General features: G+C 43.9%; 1 pseudogene across 1 annotated transcript; it reads right to left on the bottom strand.

Annotated features, from left to right (window-relative positions):
- Window positions 1–9,154: 9,154 nt before the first annotated feature.
- Window positions 9,155–9,805, bottom strand: LOC311179459 (large ribosomal subunit protein eL6-like; annotated as a pseudogene). The gene has a single exon. The product of its transcript is annotated as a large ribosomal subunit protein eL6-like (transcript).
- Window positions 9,806–12,599: the final 2,794 nt, after the last annotated feature.

The raw sequence follows: 12,599 nt of genomic DNA, 5'->3' as shown, positions 1-12,599 counted from the left end.
GGTTGAACTCCCTCCTTGTGCCCAAATACTTTATCTCTATTTTTCTTGCCTTTGGGGCCTAGTCCTTAGCATAGAGCCCAAGATTCACACACATTTATTGAGCACTTCCTTTGTACCAGTTACAGTGCTGAGGAAACCACCATAAGATGGATAAAGTGTCCCTCCATATGGAATGCACAGTCTAGTAGTGAAGACAGCGAATAAACAACCTAGTACATCCTATTGAGGACAAGTTGGAAAACCTATCAGAGAAATGGTCAGGGAAGAGCTCTTCAGAGTAGCGATATTTAGGCTGGGATCTGAAGGCTAATGAGTAACCTAAGGGAGGAGAGCATTTCAGCTGGAGGGATCAGCATTCTGTGCAAGGATTCTGACAAGGGAGGAAGCACACTGTGAAGAAGATCGTTGTAGCTGCGGCTTAGAGAGAGGAAGGGGGCCCTGAGATTAAGTCTGGCAATGTAGAAGGGGAACAGTCCTTTATTTAGCACTTATCTCAAGATCAAATAATTTTTAACAGGGGAGGGACATGATCAGATTTCTGACTTAGAAATATTAGCCTGATAGCAGAATGAAGAATAGATTGGAAGGGAACCCGGAAGGATGTGGAAAAGTCAGGGATGCCTACTGCACTAGTCCAGACAAACTGTGCTCAATAAATATTTGTGCAATCAGAGCACTCCAGACTCCTTTTCTTAAATGTATGACCAATATACCTGAGCTATGCAGTTTGCAATCTACCTACTAATCTTCTCTCTTCTGTGATGCTCTTAAACAGTCTCTTAAGTACCGTTTACAAATGAGAAAGCCAAAATTCAGAGGCAAAAAAAAAAAAGAAAAAAAATCATAGTTATCAAGAGTGAAAGGTGGAGCTGAATCCAGGTTTGTATGATACACATCAAGCCCAGTGCTAAGGAGAATGGCCTCCTTAGATTTGAGGAGAGGGAAGGGGTCATATGCAAGAATTATTACTGAACTTGCTGTGGTGATGATGGTGATGGGGGAAAGTAGACAAGGACTTATTGGCAAATTTAAAAGGCTGTTGTCTTTATCACCATTGAAATCATGAGACACTATGTGTCAGGCACTGTACTGAGTGCTGCCCGTACCTTGCCTCACTCCCTCTTTGCAAGCGCTACTATTATCCCCATATTTCAAATGCATAAACTGAAACTTAAAGAGTATCCTGCCCAAGGACACACCCAAAGGGACGCCTACAGAGTTGGGCCACGGTTTCACGGAGCGAGTAGGAGCCCAGAGCCTTGGGATCCGGGTTCTGAGCGCTCTTGCACCTTAGCGAGGCGCGCGCTCCGCCTCGCGCTCCCGGGGACGTTTGGTCACGTGACCAAGCCCCGCCCCCATCCCGCCCCGCCCCCTCCGCGCTCCCTCCTTCTCTCCCTCCCTCCCCCTCCCTCCCCGGCCCGGTCCGGCCCATCCCCCTCCCCACCGGCTCCCACAGGCCCTGCCGGGTCGGGCTGCGGGCAGCCGGGCGCCGACGGCCGGAAAGACGGGCGCAAGCAGGGACGGACAGAGGGACACACGGAGGGCCGCGGGCACGCACGGCCCGGGCCGGTGTTCCGGGGCCCGCCCGGGAGGGCTGGGGCCGCGCTCAGGTGAGGTGACGGCGACGCGGGCCCGTAAGGGGTGGGCCGGCCTGGCGTCCGAGGTCCTGGCCCGGCCAGCTCCAGGGGAAGCAGGCGCCGCCCGGGCCCGGCGCGGGAAAATGGCGCCGGCCGACCGTGGAGCACGGCCTTAGTGCTGGCCCGGCCCGGAGCCGCCCCGCCCGCCTGCCGCGCTCGTGTCCCCGTCGCCATGTTGGGGAGCGGGCCCCGTGACTGCGGGCGGGGGCGCTGGAGGGAGCGGGGGCCGGCTGGGGTTGGGGAGGGTGCGGGTCGCGGGGTCTGGGGAGCTCAGGGAGTGCCTGGCCGGCAGGGGTCTGCTCGGGGTGGCGCTCTTGGACCCCAGGAGCTAGAGGGAACCGGACGGGGGGTCGTTGCCAGGGTCGCCGTGAAGGGACACTGGATCCAAACGGAACCCGGGTAGGGGTCCGTGGGGCGGAGGCGGGGGCGCAGCACCTGGTGTCGGCTTAGGTAATGGGAGTTATTCAGGACCCCAGGGTAGGTAGGATCCGAAGGGCGTGGGGGGCCGAGCTCTGGCTGTCAGGGCCCGGGACAGTTCTTTGAGGCTGTCGAGTGGGAAGGGGGTTCATCAGAAACGCTGGCGCTTTGGATACAGATGCGAGTGTCAGATGGGGGCAGCCCTCGAAGTCTGGGGACTGAATTGCAAGTCCGTAGAACTCCCAAAGGACTGAAGACTTATTTGCCTCCGGGATTCTCCACTCCCTATTCGGGAGAGCGATAGGGAAAAAGAAAGGCTCTCATGAGGAAGAGAAGGACCGAGGTTTAGATGCAAGAGGTCGTTGGCCAAAGGGGTGCAGAGAATGGAACTGGTTGGCAAGAATAGAGAGCTTCTATCAACTTAGGGAGTTTGTGTGTGTCTTTAAAAGGAGGGACCAGGCTGTTTGTGGGCGGTGACCCAAGGTGTCTTCCCAGGAAGGGGACTGCCCACTGTTTTAAGGCCCGGGTCACCTGGGGAGGTCGTCTGGAAGGCTTTATAGAAGCCAGTGAGAATGAAGGAATGAACGTAAAAACTGTAAGGGCCTACGGATGAAGTAACAATTTCAGATCATGTAGTGATTTTAGTTGAGACCTAAGTGAAGTAGACTTCTCTTACAAGTAGATCTTACAAGTTAGCGAAAGTGGGATACTGAAACTCAGTATCTGCTCCCTCTTCAACACATTGTCTTAGAGGAGTTTACTATGGGTGGGGGGAAGGTGTTAAGAAGTCAAGCAAGGCAGCATAGATCAAAGAATTATTAAGTTATGGGGGGGAGGATACAAAAAATATAGGTAACCAGCTACTGGATATTTTCTAATCCACCACCACTTGTGCAAAGAAATTATCTTCAGCACTCTTTTGACATCTGTCTTTCTAGAGTTTTAAGAGCTGTTCCTTCACTTCTAGGTACTTACAGCAAAGAAACAAAAAGCCTTCAAAGACAAGTGAACGATGGGAGAGACCCAGTGTCTTGCTCATGATCAAATTTTAATTGAAGTTTGATTATGGTAGAAAAAGTTCAAAGTTCGCATGGACTATGGAAGAGGTCTGAGGGAAACTATGCAAATCAGTCATGATATAATATTTCCAGGACTCACATAATCAAAAGACTTTCAACAAAAAGGTTGTTAGGATATTCATAGCAATAAGATTTCCAGTACTACCTGTATATATAACAACACAATTCATTTGTTCTGGGTCTTTCTAATGCAGAAGACCTAACATTGACTGTGCCATGCAACCCTTTAACATCTGTTGAAGCTTATGGATCCCTTTCAGAATATTTTTAGTTGCATAAAACAAAATATTTTTGATTACAAAGAGAACCGCTTATATTGGAATACAGTTACCAAATATACAAATTGTGATATAGTAATATGGATATACTTCTCTATCAGCATGTTTAGATTTAGTGATGAGTCTGATAATTCTCATTTTAAAGACATGATTGAGCATAACATTTTAAATAGGTATAAGACTATATAGGGGCCTCCCCGGTGGCGCAGCAGTTGAGCACTGGGTTTCGAAGCCGACTGCAGCCTCTGCAGCGCCGGTTCAAACCCCAGCTGCTCCCCGGCCACCGGAGGAGGGTCCACATGGTGCGCAGACTTCTCCTGCCGCCCGCTGCTCCCCTCAGCAGTGTACTTCGGTCCTTCTGCCTGCTCTGCTCCCCGCTCTGGCTCTGGTGAATTCTCTCGCCCTCCCGCGCTTCTGACTGTACCCAGTGCTTGTATAAATAAATAAATAAACAAACAAACAAATAAATAAAGCTTAAAAAAAAAAGACTATATAGTATGATATAAAGATACCCGTGATTACTATACTGAAACAGTTATAAATACTGCTAAACTGGAATGGTTTGTATGAAGAAAATGGTATTCATGTATGAAGAAAATGGTAACTTTCTTCAAAAACTTTTCTTCAGATGGTAACTTAGAAATTATTGAAACCCCTGAATTCTATTTCTCTGAACGCTCATTTATAAACACCAGGTTAAGAAACTCTGCTCCTGTCACCAAGCTGGTCTTCTATTCAACAGACATTTACTCTTCTGTAAGACATCCAGTGCATGCTAAGCATTATGCAGGGCTCTGGGATTGACAGTTCTTTAAGGCAGAATCTTTTCACTTTATATATTCAGTTCCATGAGAGACGTTTACTTGTAGCAATGATAGTTCAGGATGGTAAATGCCAAAGGGCCGTTGTCACAGATTGTAAGGGCACAGAAGTGGGCATGTCTGCTCTAGGAAACAGGGAAAGTTTTGTGAAGGGGCGACATTTGAGATGTGTCCTGAAAGGTTGGGGAGTTTGCCAGATGGAGAGCTGAAAAATAGAACTTTCCATGTAAAAGTGTGCATTTTCAGGAAATGTAATTAAATGTAGCTAGAGCATAGCATAGCATATATGTGTATGAAAGTGATCAGAGATGAGACTGGGAAGGGTGCTTGGAACTTGGTTGTAAAGGACCTTACTAGGGCGTTTGGGGTTTTCGAGATGGGAAGAGCATGGTGAAGTTTAATTTCGAGGAGATAAATAATGTTCTTTGGAAGGAGGGTGTACTGGAGAGCAGAGAAGAAATGAGGGCCTGAAAATAAGGCAGAGGCTGTGAGCATTGAACAGTTAGAATTTTCAGGTATTGGCAATGACATTGTGAGTGGTGAGAGAGAAATGGAATTTTTAAGATTTCTAGTTTGGGTTGATGATTGTCAAAGAGGGTGAGAGGAAAGTGAGATGAAAATTGTCACATAATAAGGGAGAAGATGTTTTTGGTAAAGTAATCGATTTTTGGAAACCATTGCAAAGATGTCAGGTGTGGTATAGTTTTTGCTTAAGGTGTGTCTGCAGACATAAAAGCCAGGGAGAGACTAAGAAATTATATTCCTAGAATGTAGGATTATTCTATTTAGGTCAGGGGTGGGCAAACTATGGCCCATAGAGCAACATTGGCCCACCACCTGTTGTGTTACTGTAACTTAGGCACTTTCATTTACATTTCCGTCTTTGGCTGCTTTTATCATGACCAGTGGCAGAGTTAAGTAGCTCTGACAGACTACATAGTATATATCTCACAAAACTGAAAATATGTACTGTCTGGCCCTTTATAAAGATGTTTGCCAACCTCTGATTCCTGATTGATGGAGAATAACGATCTTGACTCTGACCTTATGGCTGTGTCCCCCATGCTTTGTTTACCTGCAGCATGACACATACCCCTGAATATTTTATATTGGTCAGTGACGCCAGCATATACTGTTCTGGGGTCTGTGTGGCAGCTATAGTTGTACTAGGTTTTCATAGCTTATACCATACTGGGGCTTTTCAAAGATTTCTTTATGCATTCTGATTATTAGTCCTTTGTTTGTTATATGTATTACAGATGTCATTTCCCGGTTTATCTTTTAATCTCTTAAAGTTGTCTTTTGGGAAAAAAAAGTCTGAATTTTGGCAAAATCAAGTTTATTATTGTTTTTCTTCCCTAAGATTTTGAAATTATTTGTTATCTTCTTGAATCTCTTTTATTTTGCCTTTGATATTTAGATTTCTCTAATTCTTCTGGAATTGACTTTTATGTGTGGTATGTCTAGTTAATTTTTTCCCTATGTATAATTGTCCCAACATCATTTATTAAATGGCTCTTTTTTTCAAATAGTGAGTTCTTTTTGGTGATGTCTGTTTAATTACAACTCTTCTTTTTGCTAAATATGACCTTGGAAAGTTATATGACCTCTTTGTACCTCAGTTTCCTCAGCTCTGAAATAAGGATTATAGTATTTATCTAATAGGATTGTTGTGGAGATAAAATAAGTTAATTCATGTAACATGTGTAGGATAGTGTGGCATACAGAAAGTGCTCAGTAACATTAGCTGTTATTTAGCAGTATTCATTTCTGATTCCCATACGGGATACAGAATATAGAGGCTTCATATACTCAATGCAGTTGTAGAATGATTGGGTTTCAGGTCAAAAAAGAATGGCTGTGGGCCTCCCTGGGGGCGCAGCGTTTGAGCGCTGGGTTGCGAAGCTGCCCGCAGCATCTGCACCGCTGGTTCCATCCCTGGCTGCTCCCCGGCCACTGGAGGAGGGTCCCACAGACCTCTCCTGCCGCTCGCTGCTCCCCTCAGCAGTGTACTTTTCGGTCCTTCTGCCTGCTCTGCTCCCCGCTCTGGCTCTGGTGAATATTCTCTCCCTCCCGCGCTTCTGACTGTACCCAGTGCTTGTATAAATAAATAAATAAACAAATCTTTAAAAAAAATAAAAAAGAATGGTTATGCTAAGTGTTACAGGAGTTGCTTCCAAGTTGTTGCTGAATTATGTCTGCTCCCTTTGACTGATGACTGGCATGGAATTCCTCCAACCCCATCACTGCTTATACAGAGAACTTCTCTTAGAGAGGAGGCAAACCACAACCTGTGATTTGACCTGCAGACTTATTTTCTTTGGTTCACTCAAAATATTATTAATATCTGAAAAATTTATACAATTTCTGACTTATCTTGAAACTTGGAAAATCTGTAAGATCAGGCCCTTATTCTCTCATAGCAATACAGTAAAAGCTGGTGGGATATGTATTTCCTATTTCTCTGTAGTCCCTATTACTCTTTTGTTTTGCTCATTTATTTTTATTACCCTGTATGCATTTGATTTTCTGGTTCTTACTTTACTGAGGTTTTAAATATTTTCTCTCCTAAACCATAAATGACATATTGCGATAGGTCAAGATAATAGATGAGTTTGTGGGAAAATAAAAACTAAACTCTTATTTTTAAGGCTGTGTCATATTTAATCATAATGAATAAAATTATAATTGAATGAAAAAAGGAGATGAAATTTATGCAGTTCACCAAATATTTAGGCATCTGTGTGCTCCAACATTAGATATTACCACATTGGTGGGCTTCCCCTGTGGCGCAGCAGTTGAGCGCTGGGTTGTGAAGCTGCCTGCAGCCTCTGCAGCACCGGTTCGATCCCTGGCCACGGGTGAGAGTCCCACCTGGCGCGCAGACCTCTCCTGCCGCCCGCTGCTACCCTCCGCAGTGTACTTCATCAGTCTGCCTGCTCTGCTCTCTGCTCTGACTCTCATGAATTCTCTCACCCTCCCGCGCTTCTGACTGTACCCAGTGCTTGTATAAATAAATAAATCTTTAAAAAAAAAAGAAAAGAAAAGAAATTACCACATTGATGATAGAAAAGAAGACTGGCTGGGGCACAGGCCAGAGATGTGGGGGAGTGGGAGTGGAGGAGGATCCACCAGAGACAGAGCGGGGAACAGAACAGGCAGATGGACTGAAATATGCTGCTGACAGCAGCATATTTGCTGCTGACAGCAGCAGGCGAGACAGGAGAGGTCTGCCTCGCCATGTAGGTTTCTCTCTGGTGGGCCGGGGATTGAACTCAAGCTGCAGAGGCTGTGGATTGCTTCACCATGTGGTGCTTAACCCCTTGCACCACTAGGGAGGCCCCGTAGATCTACTTTCTAAAGAGAGCAGTTAGTTGGATGAGAGAGAGGAAATACAGGAATTCATTCATTTGTCAAACATTTATTGAGTCCTGTTGCATACATCAGTGCATTTTGCAGGATTCAAAGATGAATCTTGCCAGGTTTTAAGTGGCCTTTGGGGTGTATTTAATGTTTAATGGAGCTAGGATATCAGCAAATGGTACCTGAAAGAGGTGGCCTTTGAGCGAGACTGCCAAGAGTGGTTAGGATCTTACTACTTGGAGATAAGACTATTTTTCGGGCTGAGTGAAAGCATGAGTGTAGCATGATGGGTGCTTAAGAAAAGTAGAGTCTCACTTGGCTGGAGAACAGGATTATTCCAGGGCTGTCATTAGAGTTAAGGCTGGAAATGGAGAGTGAACAATAACGTAAGTAATAATAGTAGTAGCTTACATTTTTTGCATGTTTGGTAGACAATGTGCTAGATAATTTTATAAGTAGTACTTCATTTAATTTTCAAAACAACCCCTATGAGGTAACCATTATTTTTTTAAATCCCTTTTCATACATAAACAAAAAGGAATAGAGCTAACACTTGATGGAGAAAGAATTAGAGTATAGGAAGTCTAATTCCAAAACCAGTGTTCTAAGAGTCACACACACAAAAAAGGACAATTTCCAGGCAGCTGTAGATGTGAGGCATACAGCAGGTGGGACAAGGGGGAGAAGGATCAAAACGGGAGGGAAGAGCACAAGGGACCGTGGTGAGGGTTCATCTGTGATGTGGTGGTAGATTTACTAGGACTACACCTGAGGGGAGAAATCAAATACTGTACAAAAAATGAACAAGGATGTAAGAAAATTAAAGTTTAATTAAAAAAAAAAAAAAAGCCTGTGTTCTTAGTCTCTGCATACTATATACCACCTAATCATGAATGACTTTTCACTTCCAGTTTGGGAAATTTAGAGTTGATTAACAAAATAATGGGGACTCATCAAAAGTTTTTAGCTACCTGGTGACAAAATGAAAGCTGCACACTAGGAAAGTAAGCATGGTTGTGAAGTATAGGACAACATGGGAAGAAAGGAGAGACATGGAGCTCATTTGCTTTCTTTCTCCTTACTAGATTGGGTGCTTCTTGAGGGCTGATCTGTGTCTGTTGCCTCTCCCTCCCTCCCTCAAATCCCAACCTATTGTGTTGTCTGACACATTAATTTATTTTCAAAATTTAAACTTTTTATACCTCACCTTATTGTAAAAAGGACTCAAGGTGGCTGCCTAGATGCTCAATAAACATTTGATAAATTAATAAATGAGTAGTAGTATATGTGTGTACACAAATGACTTTGTTGGAGGGAGTGACACAGCCCTAGAATTTGTTAAGCTACATTTTATTTCATTTTTTAATTAAAATGGATTACTTTATTAGATTCTTTGTAGGAAATTTAGAACATCAATTTGTGAGGGTAAATTCCCCAGAGCAGAGATAGCCCTGGAGTAGAGACACAGCTTTGATTTTTGGTGGAATTTGTGGTCCACAGCTTTCTAATCAACCTTGTGCTACTCTGTAATCTCCTATTTCTCCTCTGTGCTGAAGATTTCACCTCCTCATGTCAGCGCTTACGAAGTGGCTTCCTGAAGTAAACGTCAGTGAGATTTTGGGGATTGTCATACCTCTGATACCAATTTTGGTGGAGATGGCAATGACAAATTTCTGGTGTGTCCTACTCAGGCGAACTCAGTCGAGGGCCAGAGGTTCATTCACAAGAAGCAAGCTGGTGCCTAGCTGCTTCAGAGAAACCAGCCTCTTCCTTCTGTTAGAATGATCAGAAGGGTGCCAGTACTGATGCTGCCTTGCAGTTTCCTCACATGCCAACTGGAGGGGTTTTTTTTTTTGCTGTGGCTCAACAGCTTTCAAGGTATATTTTCAGTAGGATAATATCTAGGTATTTTGCAAAGTTTAACTACTTGGGTACTGCCATTCTTGTCACCACCAACTGGTTTTGTCACAGTGGTAAGAACCTTCTTTTTTTTTTTCAATCCTGGATTTAGCTGCTGAGTACTTCCCCTTATACATGGCCTTTCTGGAATACTTGGCAGATCTGGAATATCTGCCAGTTCCTCTCACTGGGATTGGGTTTCCACTGCAATGGGGCTTCCTCTTCTTAGGAATCTTGACTTTGGCCTTCTTAACCTTGCCACCAGCATCAACCTTCTTAACTTCAGGTTTCTTCTCTTTAGTAGCCACCATCTTGCAATGTGGAATGAGAACTAAGGCTCCCGATAAGCTGCATTTTACATACAAACCCTAAAAAGCCAGAACCACATCTTCTACAATACGTGAAGGAAGAATTTTTTTATTTTATGTCAATTAGGATATTAATGACATAGTATTAACTATTTCAGTTAAAAAACTGAACTCCTGGTAACAGAGTAGAATGGTAATAGCCAGGGCGTAGGGGGTGGGGGAAATGTTCGTAAAAAGGGTATAAACGTCTGTTTATAGTATGAAAAAATTCTGACAATGTAATATACAGCAGGGTGACTAAAGTTAACAATACTGTACTACACACTTGGAAGTTGTTAGGATTTTTTTTTAATAGAGGCATGTTTTATTTGTTTGTTTGTTTTGTTTATACAAGCACTGGGTACAGTCAGAAGCGCTGGAGGGTGGGAGAATTCACCAGAGCCAGAGCGGGGAGCAGAGCAGGCAGAAGGACCGAAGTACACTGCTGAGGGGAGCAGTGGGCAGCAGGAGAGGTCTGTCTGCACGCCATGTGGGACTCTCCTCCGGTGGCTGGGGAGCAGCCGGGGATCGAACTGGCGCTGCAGAGGCCACGGGCAGCATCGCAACCCAGCACTCAATCGCTGCGCCACCGGGGAGGCCCTAAATAATAGATTTATTAAATAGACATTTTTTCCCCATTATGGATACTATCAACAGCATATGCATATATATACATGCACATATCTATAGGAAACATGTCTCAATAACTAGCGTAAGTAAATTCAAAATGACTAGTGTAAGTAAGTAAAATAAGAAATAGTTACTGTAGGCTGTGTTCAATTCTTCAGTATATGTGAATATGGCTCACTCAGGAGAGAAATCTGATTATGATAGTATATGTTGAGGGATGTGTACAGTTGATGACATTCATCTGGGGAAGGGATAGGAACATAAATGAAAAGGAGGGGGAATGTAAATATTTTAAAATGAGACAGTAAATGCTATGAGAATTCATAAGAGAGATACCATTTCCACTGGGACCTCCATGAAGTCCCAGTCAAGGAAGACTTCATGGAAGTCCCAGTCAAGGAAGACTTCATGGAAAAGGTGGTATATTAGGACCTCCCCGGTGGCACAGCGGTTGAGCGCTGGGTTGCGAAGCTGCCCGCAGCCTCTGCGGCACCGGTTCGATCCCCGGCTGCTCCCCGGCCGAGAAGGGTCCCACATGGCGCGCAGACCTCTCCTGCCGCCCGCTGCACTTCGGTCCTTCTGCCTGCTCTGCTCCCCGATCTGGCTCTGGTGAATTCTCTCACACTCCCGTGCTTCTGACTGTGCCCAGTGCACGTGTAAACAAAAACAAACAGACAGACAAATAAATAAATAAATAAATAACATGCCTCTTTAAAAAAAAAAAAAAAGGGTGGTATATTATTTTTCAAGGGTTGCAGTAACAAATTACCATAAATTGGTGACTTAATACAACAAAAAATTTATTCTTACAGTTCTTAGGCTAGAAACTGAATTTACGGTGGCAGTAGAGTTATGTCTTCTCTAAGATTTTGGGTACAAGTCATCCTTCCTTCTTCATAGTGTCCATCAATTCTTGGTATTTCTTAGTTTGCAGCTGAATTCCTCCTAATCTCTCTGTTGTCACATGACATTGTCCACACTGTGTCTGTCTAAATTTCCCTCTTCTTAAAACTATGTCATTCATGTTGGATTAAGGACCTAGCCTACTCCAGTGTGACCACATCTTAACTAATTACATCAGCCGTGACCCATTTCCTAAAAAGTCACATTCTGTAGTACTGGGGGTTGGGACTTTAATGTATCTTTTTGGGGGACCCAATCAACCCATAATAGTTGGCATGATACAGAGATAATACAGAGGTTTTTTAATTAAAACTTACTAAATAAATGGAAAGGGGGCCTCCCTGGTGGTGCAAGGGGTTAAAGCACCGCACTATGAAGCAATCTACAACCTCAGCAGCATGAGTTCCATCCCTAGCTGGCCAGGGAGCAACCCACATGGCGAGGCAGACCTCTCCTGTCTTGTCCGCTGCTCCCCTCAGCAGGGTATTTCAGTCAGTCTTCCTGTTCTGCTCCCCACTTTGTCTCTGGTGGATCCTCTCACCCACCTCCCACCCCTGCATCTCTGGCCTGTACCCCAGCTCTTGTATGCATAAATAAATCTTTTTAAAAGAAAATAAATGGAAAGATAAGATTGAAATGATTCACATTAAGGAGAGAAAAACAAAGGGATTGATGGACATGGAAAAACATAAGGAATATTTAAAATGAAAAATAATGTGAATTCTGGTTTGCTGGTGTGTTGAGTGGTAGGGAAATGAAGCCAGAGTAGTTTGTTGGTGTCCTAGATGCCGGAGCTAGGACATTTGAATGTTACTGAGTGGGTAGCATGTGGGAGCAGAATGGCACTGAAGAATTTTGAAATGTTGGATAACTGATTCAAACTCTAGGGAAATTTCTGTGATCAGGTGATCATGGACAAGTAGACACCCTAAAGGAAAGCCCAGTCTCCTTCATTTGCCTATGCCAATAACTTTTAATCAGAATAGTCAAGAAATACCCTTCATATAAACAAAAGCATTGCCACAGCAGACTTTTATTCGCATCTTGGTCAGTCATCTGTGGGTACTGAGATATATCATTGTGGGGGAGGGGGCGCTCCGCTATTGAAGCGTCTCTTTGGATTTCAGTATTAATGTTAATTTTCTTTCAAACCTTTCTTTCAAAATTACCTCTTTTCCTTCCTATTTTTTATTTTTTTAAAGATTTATTTATTGATTTATTTATA

This window comes from Talpa europaea, assembly GCF_964194135.1.
Source record: "Talpa europaea genome assembly, chromosome: 11".
In the NCBI taxonomy this organism is placed as follows: Eukaryota; Metazoa; Chordata; class Mammalia; order Eulipotyphla; family Talpidae; genus Talpa; species Talpa europaea.
This window is presented reverse-complemented; position numbering and strand designations above follow the sequence as displayed.